The sequence below is a fragment of the Adiantum capillus-veneris genome, chromosome 1, assembly GCF_014529385.1.
Source record: "Adiantum capillus-veneris isolate H3 chromosome 1, ASM1452938v2, whole genome shotgun sequence".
In the NCBI taxonomy this organism is placed as follows: domain Eukaryota; kingdom Viridiplantae; phylum Streptophyta; class Polypodiopsida; order Polypodiales; family Pteridaceae; genus Adiantum; species Adiantum capillus-veneris.
In genome coordinates this window covers 27,064,000-27,073,228 of record NC_140931.1, presented here as the reverse complement: position 1 = coordinate 27,073,228, position 9,229 = coordinate 27,064,000, and positions in this window count along the sequence as shown.

Genomic DNA, 9,229 nt, shown 5'->3' with positions numbered 1-9,229 from the left:
CAAACTGGTGAGGACATGAACATCCATGTACTATCACATTCAAGTACTCCCAATGTTGGTATTGGGTTCTTGCTACATCCTTTGATAGTCGCTATTCATGTTCTCAAAGACTGACTTGTTGCTTTTTTGTACGTGGAATAACTGATAGCGTTTACTCTAGCTCCTGTATCGACCAATGCATTTTTGCAATGGTTGTTGAGTTGGTTGATGCGAAGGTCCATTCCATCTAGCCATTCATCATCTTTTGACACTGTATCTTTCTACAATTCCAATTGTCGATCATCTATTTACAGTGTGTTGATGGAAATAGGTATTTGTTGATTCTTGAGAGCAACTTTCCTTTTGAGTACCCGAAGCCGAGCTTCCTCTCGGACTTCATTAATAACATGCTATCGTTTTATCTTTCTTTTCTTGGCTGCATGCATTCTTTCTAGCAATTCATTGGTTAGTGGCAAATTGTACTTCTTTAAACAACATCCACTAATCCAATTAGCCATTGGTTCACCATCTAGGGTGGACAACTTAACTGCTCCACTTGGAGACACATCTTCAATGATAAACGGTCCGTTTTCCTTTTTCTTAAACTTGGGAATGTGTTGCTTAAGGGAATAGACTAAAACTAAGTCCCCTTTTTGAAGATTTTTGTAATTAGATGGGAATCAAAAAAAAAAAATTGCTTTTGCGCAATGATGTAAGCTACAACAGTTACCCTTTGCTCATCTAGCTTCTCTAAATCTTCAAGTCTTTCAGACAATTCATGTCCAATCCACTCAAGATCCTTAGCTACCCTTAATGTCGGCAATAGAAATTCTATTGGCAGTATGGCATCACGACCATAAACAAGGTTAAAGGGTGTAGCATTTAAAGTTGTTTTGAATGAAACTCGATAAGCCCATAGAGCAGCATGGAGATTCATTTCCCAGTCTGTTCTTCGTGAACTAACCACTTTAGTCAATACCGCGCTAAAATCTTATTCGTATGCTCAGCTTTTCCGTTTGCTTGTGGTTGATAGGGAGCTGATGTATTATGGATGACCATAAATTCATTAAGCAGATACTCGATTACCTCATTAAGGAACTGAGTTCCCCTATCACTGAAAATTTCTATTGGCAGTACGTCCATATCTTGTGAATACATACTCGATCATATAAGAATGCGGCAGTGGTTCTGGCATCATTCTTTTGAGTCGCTTTTGCCTTGGTCCACTTAGTCAAATAGTCTGTAGCTACAATGATATATTGAGCTTGGGTTCTATAAGCAGGTGGTTGTATTGGCCCAACAAAGTCTATTTCCCAGTTTTCAAAAGGTCTAGCTCCCATCATTGGTCTTAAGGGCATGCTATCTAGTCGTGTTGGCATTTTTGCTTGTTGACAAGCATCACACTTTCAAACATATTCTTTGGCATTTGCAAAAAGTGTTGGCCACCATATGCCTGCCATTAAGATTGCTCTTGTGGTGGTCTCACTAGAAAAGTGACCTCCAGCTAATCCAGCATGTGCTTGTTCTATAATCGGAATGTATTCGTCTTCATTGGCACAAAGATGCAAATGTTGATCCTTACCTCTCCAATACAATTGGTTTCCAATAAGAGCATAGTCTCTTGCTTCAGTTTCAATTGCTATTTGACGGTGTTTACTCATATCCTCAGGAAATGTTCAGCTCGATAAGTAAGTAACAAGACAGTTACTCCACTTAGGAATCGAACAGGCGACATTTGGAACAATGTTACATGAGGTATGGGTGTCTGTTTTTAACATTGATAAAATCCTTATGAGAGAGAAAACATCACTCCTCATAGTTGGACAAAATACTCCAAGTCTCAAGATCCTTTGCATAGTTTGGTCTTCCGCAAAGTGAAGTCCTACTACGGTAATATGTGCTTGACTCAGGTATTGGGATTTCTCTTCAAGATTAATGCATAAGAGCAATATTCCATCTCGGTTTCTTTTGTATAGCCTACCAGCTAGTAATTGATACATAGACAACTGCTCAATTAATCCGATTGTAATAGAAAGTGGTATTTGTGAATCCATCTAAGCTATGGTCATCAATGATACCATATTTTCCAACCATCGAGGTATCATTTCCACAGAGAGCAGATATGCATCTGGTAGATCATTGTCTACCCCTTTAGGTGATTCTCCTGAAGCAATTATAGACAAATGATCTGCTCTTTGATGAGTAGTACCCTTTTTTATAACCACAGTGAAATCAAATTCCAGAAGAATGATGAACCATCTCACTATTCTTCCTGTGCTGCACAGCTTGTTGACCAAGTACAATAAGTCTTGGTGGTCCACAAAGAACACAAATTTGTTGGCTAATAGGTAATGTCTATACTTTTTTATGGCATAGATCATCACTAATCCTTTCCTTTCAGTGGTGGTATAATTATTTTCTGCCATGTTCAACTGTCGGCTAGCATAAGAAATAGGAAAATCAATTTTTCCATCTCTCAGTTGAGCTAGTATACAGCCAATGGAAAAATTGGAAGCATCTACATGTAGGTGGAATATCTTATTCCAATCTAGTGCTTTCAATATTGGAGTTGAAGTGAGAGCTTTCTTAAGCTTCATGAAGGATTCTTCACATGCCTCAATCCACTCAAAGTGTGTAATCAAGCTATACATGGGTTTTGCAATTATGACGTACATGTAAATGAATCATCTGTAATATCCACAATGTCCCATGAAGGCTGGAACCCCCTTGACTATTGTTGGTCTAGGCAAATCAGCAATAACATGAATTTTATCCATGTCAGTAGCTATGCCATTTTTAGACACTATATGTCCAAGAATTTTTCCTTGTCTACCCATGAATGTGCACTTCTCAGGATTTAAGCAATTCCTATAAAGTCTACATTTTTCGAATACCTTTTTGAGGTGTTCAAAATGATCAGCTCAGATTGATGAATATATGCATAGATCATCCATATATACTTCCAAGAATTTCCTCAGATATTCTTCAAAAGCATGGCTCATCAATATTGAAAGGTGGCAGGAGCATTAGTTAACCCAAAAGGCATAACCCGATAGGCAAAAATACCCCATTCCGTTGAAAAGCGGTTTTATGTTGATCTTTTGGGTCAACCAAAAATTGATTGTATCCCGAAAAGCCATCTAAGAAGTTGTTAGCTTCTTTACTTGCTGTGACTCATTATAAAACATGCTCAGTGATTGGAAGAGCAAAGTTGTCTCTAATGGTAGCTGCATTCACTTTCTTGAGATTGACACACACTCGTAATTTTCCATTTTTCTTGGGTACCACCACAATTGGAGACACCCAATCTGTGTGTTCAATTGCATAGATGAATTTGGCTTCCTTTAGTTTTTCAATCTCTTCTTTGATCATTCTGGAAAATGTTTCATTGTATGTATATGGCCTTTGTCTACTTGGTTTCGCATCATCTCTCATGGGTATAGTATGTTGACAGATTTTTGGATAACACCCTTGAGATCCTTGTAAGACCAAGCAAAGATATCTCGGTATTCTTTCAGCAAGCTTAGCAAAAGCTCTTCTTCTTCTTCTTCTGTTAGGTCATTTGCAATGTAGGCACGCCTAGGCTCTTCTTCTTGTTCAACCAAATCTATCTTCTTTGCATTTTCAGGCCCTTCGTAAGACTCGCCCTGTTTTCATAGTTCTCTAACAAGTTGTTCGACAATGATTTTTTGAACTTGGAGAGTATATTTCTTGTAATGGGATGGAACACTCATTACATCTTTACCATCCTCTTCTGTGGTTTCCATTTCAGTTGTATATATCTCCTTTAGAGCTTTTTTCAACTCTTGATACTTCTTTTTCCGCTCAACTCGTGTCATGGTTGACTCCTTATCCTATTCTTTTGGCTTTGCTTGAATATCCTTTTTTGTTTTTCTCGATGTTTTTGACACTTTTGAATTTTTGTTTAAAGGATATCTGCCAATGATTTTGTCCTTGACACAATCATGTTCATCTATCTGCATCAAGAACTGTGTTCTACTAGAGACTGATGGCATAGGTCTAGCTTTTACGTTTCTGGTGTCCCTTTTTGGTCTATACCATTTCTGTCTTCTCGATTTCTGGTTAGGAAAGTCAAAAAACTTTTCCTCCCTTCCTTTCATGAGTAGCTTAGCTCTCACATGTTCTTTTTCTGACCTCGAATCTTCTGAGGTAGCTGAGTGTTCTTCTAACTCATCTGTTCCATCATAGTAGAGTCTGAAAAGACTTGTTGAGATTTCATCAAGTCCTTGGGTTCCTCAATTTCATCTTCAATTTAGAGGGTTGAAATCGTTTGGATGGGAATTATGTCATAGCCCTCCTCATTGCAAAATTGAGTAGGCATAGACGTACTCACACATACATCCATTGTCGCTAAAATTTGAGTCCAACTGATCAAATGGCTCAAACAAATGCTCTGGAAAGGGTTCAGGTACATAAGCTTCATTGGTGCAATCCCTTTCTAAGATACATTCTTCTCATTTTAAAGTTTCTTTTTCTGAAGCTCTGCACATCCAAATAGGAGTCTCTTTGTTCAACCAATATGGAAGCTTAGTTTCAGCCGAAGAGACTGAATCAAACTCTTGTATGGGCGTTTTCATGACATCTCTATAAGTGTGATCTTTTAGATTAACCCTTGTTATAGATCCCACTTGCTTCAAGTCAATCTTGGATAAGTTGTACCTGTCGCATGAAAGGTCTTCCCAATATGATTTCGTAATTGAGTTTTTTCCCAAAGTCTAATATGGCAAAACTGTGTTGATATTCAATCCACACGAATTAACAATCACTTTTTCAAGCAGTCCTAATGGTCTTTCAATGTGTCCATCAACCAATTGCAATTTCATTCGAGTTTGTCTAATGGTTGGTTGTCCCCAGGATTCCCATATTGCTTTTGTGGCTATGGCTATGTCTACCCCACTATCCAGTATTGCCATGGTTCAATGTCATTATATTTCACTAGAAGGGTGGTGTTTCCTTCTTCCCCTTCATAGTATTCTCCGACTTTGTTCTTGGTGCTCCTCCAGATTTCTCTTCGCCACAAAAGTTACATTTCCAATCTTGATACTTATTTAAATTTGTGGCAAAATTCCACTCGGGTCCTGGACTTTTTCCACCTGCCTTTCGCTTGCCCTGCGAAGTGGTGCCCTGCGAAGCAAGACCTGGCATCGAGGTAGGATGTCTCCTCAAGGAAGCCAGGCTTGGGACATGAACACCACCGCTGACATTCCCGGTGGAAGACATACTTATTGGATGCCTGCAATACCAATAAACATAGCTCAGTATGCTATCTCTTCTTTCAAGTATTATTCAAACCAAACATTAGTGTTATAATCAATGTCACACACAAGCGTAGTAGTGAAGCCTGAAGGGAATAACCTCAATTTACTCAAACATGAGCAAGAAAATACAATGGTGAATCAAATATGTGATCATTCCATCCCAAAAGTAGAGATATCGACCCAAAGATTCACCTTCCTACCCCTTTCATGAATCAGTCCAGTCCAAAAAAGAACTAATGACCCATGATTGGAGCTCTAATCGAAATAGCAAGCAAATACAGCGGTAATTCAAACATGTGATCAGTCCATCCCAAAAGTAGAGATATCGACCCAAAGATTCACCTTCCTACCTCCTTTCATGAATCAGTCCAGTCCAAAAAAGAACTAATGACCCATGATTGGAGCTCTAATCGGAATAGCAAGCAAATACAACGGTGAATCAAACATGTGATCAGTCCATCCCAAAAGTAGAGATATCGACCCAAAGATTCACCTTTCTATCTCTTTTCAAGAATCAGTTCAGTCTAGACCCATGATAGATATTCTAATCAATATAGCAATCAATTTAGCAAATATAACGGTGAACCAAACATGAGATTAGTCCATCCCAAATGTAGAGATACCGACCCAAAGATTCACCTTTCTACCTCCTTTCAAGAATCAGTTCAGTCCAAAAAAGAACTAATGATCCATGATCAGAGTTTCATTAAGTTTTAATTTTTTTTAAAGACTATTCATTCTTTTACCTTTAGTTTTTCTTCTAAATTTTAAAGGATGACCAAATTTAGAGGAAGCGGTGATGTGATGTGATGTCTACTACAGGGTTATATAGAGCCGCCAAATATGGAGGGGGTACATGAAGGGGCCGGCAGGATTCTTGCTTTGCCCGCCGGGCCCGCCAGGATTCATAATATGCCCGCCGGGCCTGCCAAGGTTTATGGTTGCCCCGCCGGTTCTACGTTTTCTACCGGTTTTCGTAAGTCATGACATTAGATATATTATTAACATGAAAAAAATAGTGATAGTAACAACAATAATTAACATTTAACAAAATGCGCCATCGCGTAATTAAAATCCCTGGTTGTCACACCACAAGAGTGTGCTAGAAAGGGGAGAGTGACCACTATCAACCAGAGCAAGAGATGAATCCTTTGGAGGTCAGAAAAAGATCAAATTTTGTATACCAGGCCCGCGAAGCTTGTTTGAGACCATATAGTGCCTTATGGAGTTAAGCAACAAGGTCTTAATTATTTACCTGAAATAACAAACCTTCTGGATGTTCGATATAAATTTCCTCTTCCAAATTCGGAAAAGCAGTTTGCACATCCATTGGATGAGCTTCTAAGTCAAATTCAACAGCAAATGCCAATAAAACTCGAACACTTGTAATGCAAACAACTGGTGAAAAGGTCTCTTGATAATCAATACCAGCAACTTGGGAGTAACCTTTTGCAACTAAAGGTGCCTTGAACTTGTCAAAAGATCCATCTACTTTTACCTTTGTCTTATACACCCACTTACACTTAATAGTTGTACGATCAAGAGGTACTTTAGTTAATATCCATGTACCTTTAGAGATAAGAGAACCGTACTCTGCTGCCATAGTTTCTTGCCGTTGATCTTTTTTCCAAGTGAAGAGATAGCTTCATTATAAGTAACGGGATCTTCATAAGTAGAGAAAGCATTATCAACAATATCGTCAACATAAACATGACATGAACCATGTTCAAAATCAATAGGCAGATCAACAAAAATATCAATATCATCATTGGAAACATTTGGAATGGATGGTTTTGAAGAGAAAATTTTCTCTATTGGAAGAGTTTCATCATCTAAAAGAAATGAAAAATCCTGAAGCAACGATTTAGTATCATCTGAATCATCCATGGACCATGAGCCTCCCATAAGCTGTTCATTAAAAGTAGCATCACGATTCACAATTACTTTCTTGAAGGAAGGGTCGTAGAATTTATATCCAATAAAAATAACTTTAAGACTAGGAGCATCAAGCTTTGTTCAAGTTTCTTTGGGAACATGAATATAAGCAATACATCCAAAGGTTCGAAAATGAGATACAGAAGGAATGTCACTTGTCCATGTTGTGATGGGTACGTATCTTACCAGATGGTGTAGTAGTAAGAAGATAACTTTGAATAAATATTGTAGCTTTAGCTTAGAAAACACGAGATAACCCAGAATGAATCAGCATACATCTTACAGCATTGAGAATAGTGCGATTCTTTCGTTCACCAACGCCGTTCTGCTGAGGTGAATATGGAATAGCTGTGTGTTCATGATAAATTCCACTATTAGCATAGCATATTTGCCTCCATTGTTACGAAGCTTCTAAAGGCGACGACCAGTTTGAAATTTCGTAGCCTTGTGGAATCATTTGAAAATAGATAAGGCATCAAATTTTTGTCTAAGTAGAAATATAGTCGTATACCATGAGAAATCATCAATGAAGGTAATGAAGTAGCGATATTGTGATCTCGAAGAAGGTAGAGGTCCACATATATCAGTATGAACAAGATCCAATATCATGAGAATGAGTTGTATTTGAGAGAGGAAAAGATTTACGATTATGTTTTCCAAGAGCACAAAACTCACAAATTCCCATATGGGGATGAGCTTTAAGATCCATGCCATGAAGAAGATCACGACGCTGAAGATCGAGGAGTTTTGAGAAACCAGCATGAAGAAAACAGTGATGCCATACTTTGCAATCAAGATCACCTGAAGCAATGATAACATTTTCTACAGCATCATTGAGAGAGAGTTCAAACAAATTACCATTTTGAGGAGCAGTGGCTATAGTCTGCCCATCTTTCTCAATTCGGCATTTGGTATGATCAAATCCAACAAAGAGACCAAGATCAACAAGTCTAGCAACTGAAAGAAGATTACATTGAAGATCTGGTACATGTAATACTCCTCGCAAAATTTGAATGGAAGAAGATAAGGTACCAAGATATAAATCTCCAATACCCTTTACTTCATAAGTCGTATCATTAGCAAGATAAATTCAACACGTTGAACTGGTAGTGGATGATAGTTATGTAGCCACATAGACTGATATGTCATATTTTCAGTAGCACCAGAATCGACAATAAAAAGTGATCCATCATGTATATGAAATATTCTTTCTGGAGTAACTAGACATAGGATGTAGGTTGTTTTTGGTACAATATTGTTTCAATGTTCAATAGCAAATGCTCTATTGCGATCTGTGTCGAATCGACGCTTATAGCACATATAAGTGGGATGATCAGATCGTCCACAATATTCACAAGAAGAAGAAGAAGAGTCTCTAGATAAACGTGGTTGTTTCTAATATTGTGTTCTTTATCATATTGACATGCCCAACAATCATCTTCAGTATAGCCATTTCTATTGTAGTAAGAATATTGCTTATTAGGAAATTTGAGATGAGAGAAAATATTACCGCGACAACCACCTCTACGGTTTCCTTATTGAAATGGACACTTTTCGAGTGTTCTTGACATTGAGAGTATTCAATTAAAAACATGCAGTCTTGGCCAAAATCAAAACCATCTTTATTACAGATAATGGTAACTATGTTATCATACGAAGAGTCCGTCACCATATCAAGGAGAAGTGTAATCAGTTGTTTTGTAAAACGGGATCACCAACATCATCATGTTGATTAATAATTAAAAGATTTGAAAGACTCAATATGTCCCGTCATGATAGTACCAACTTCATATTGTAACTTGTTAAGCAACCCTCTCAAATGAAGTATTTCTGTAAAATATTTCTTCTGAAAGTTTACAATTAAGTACTTCCATACGTCGTGGGAAGTAGGCAGTTCATACATATCAAGCAAAATGGAATCAGTAAGAGCAAAAATAATATATCAACGAGCTGCTTTATCACGTCGTTGCTAATCCGTATACGAAACATGACTATCTTCAAATATAGGTCCTTCAATTATAAGCATGTTGTCATGA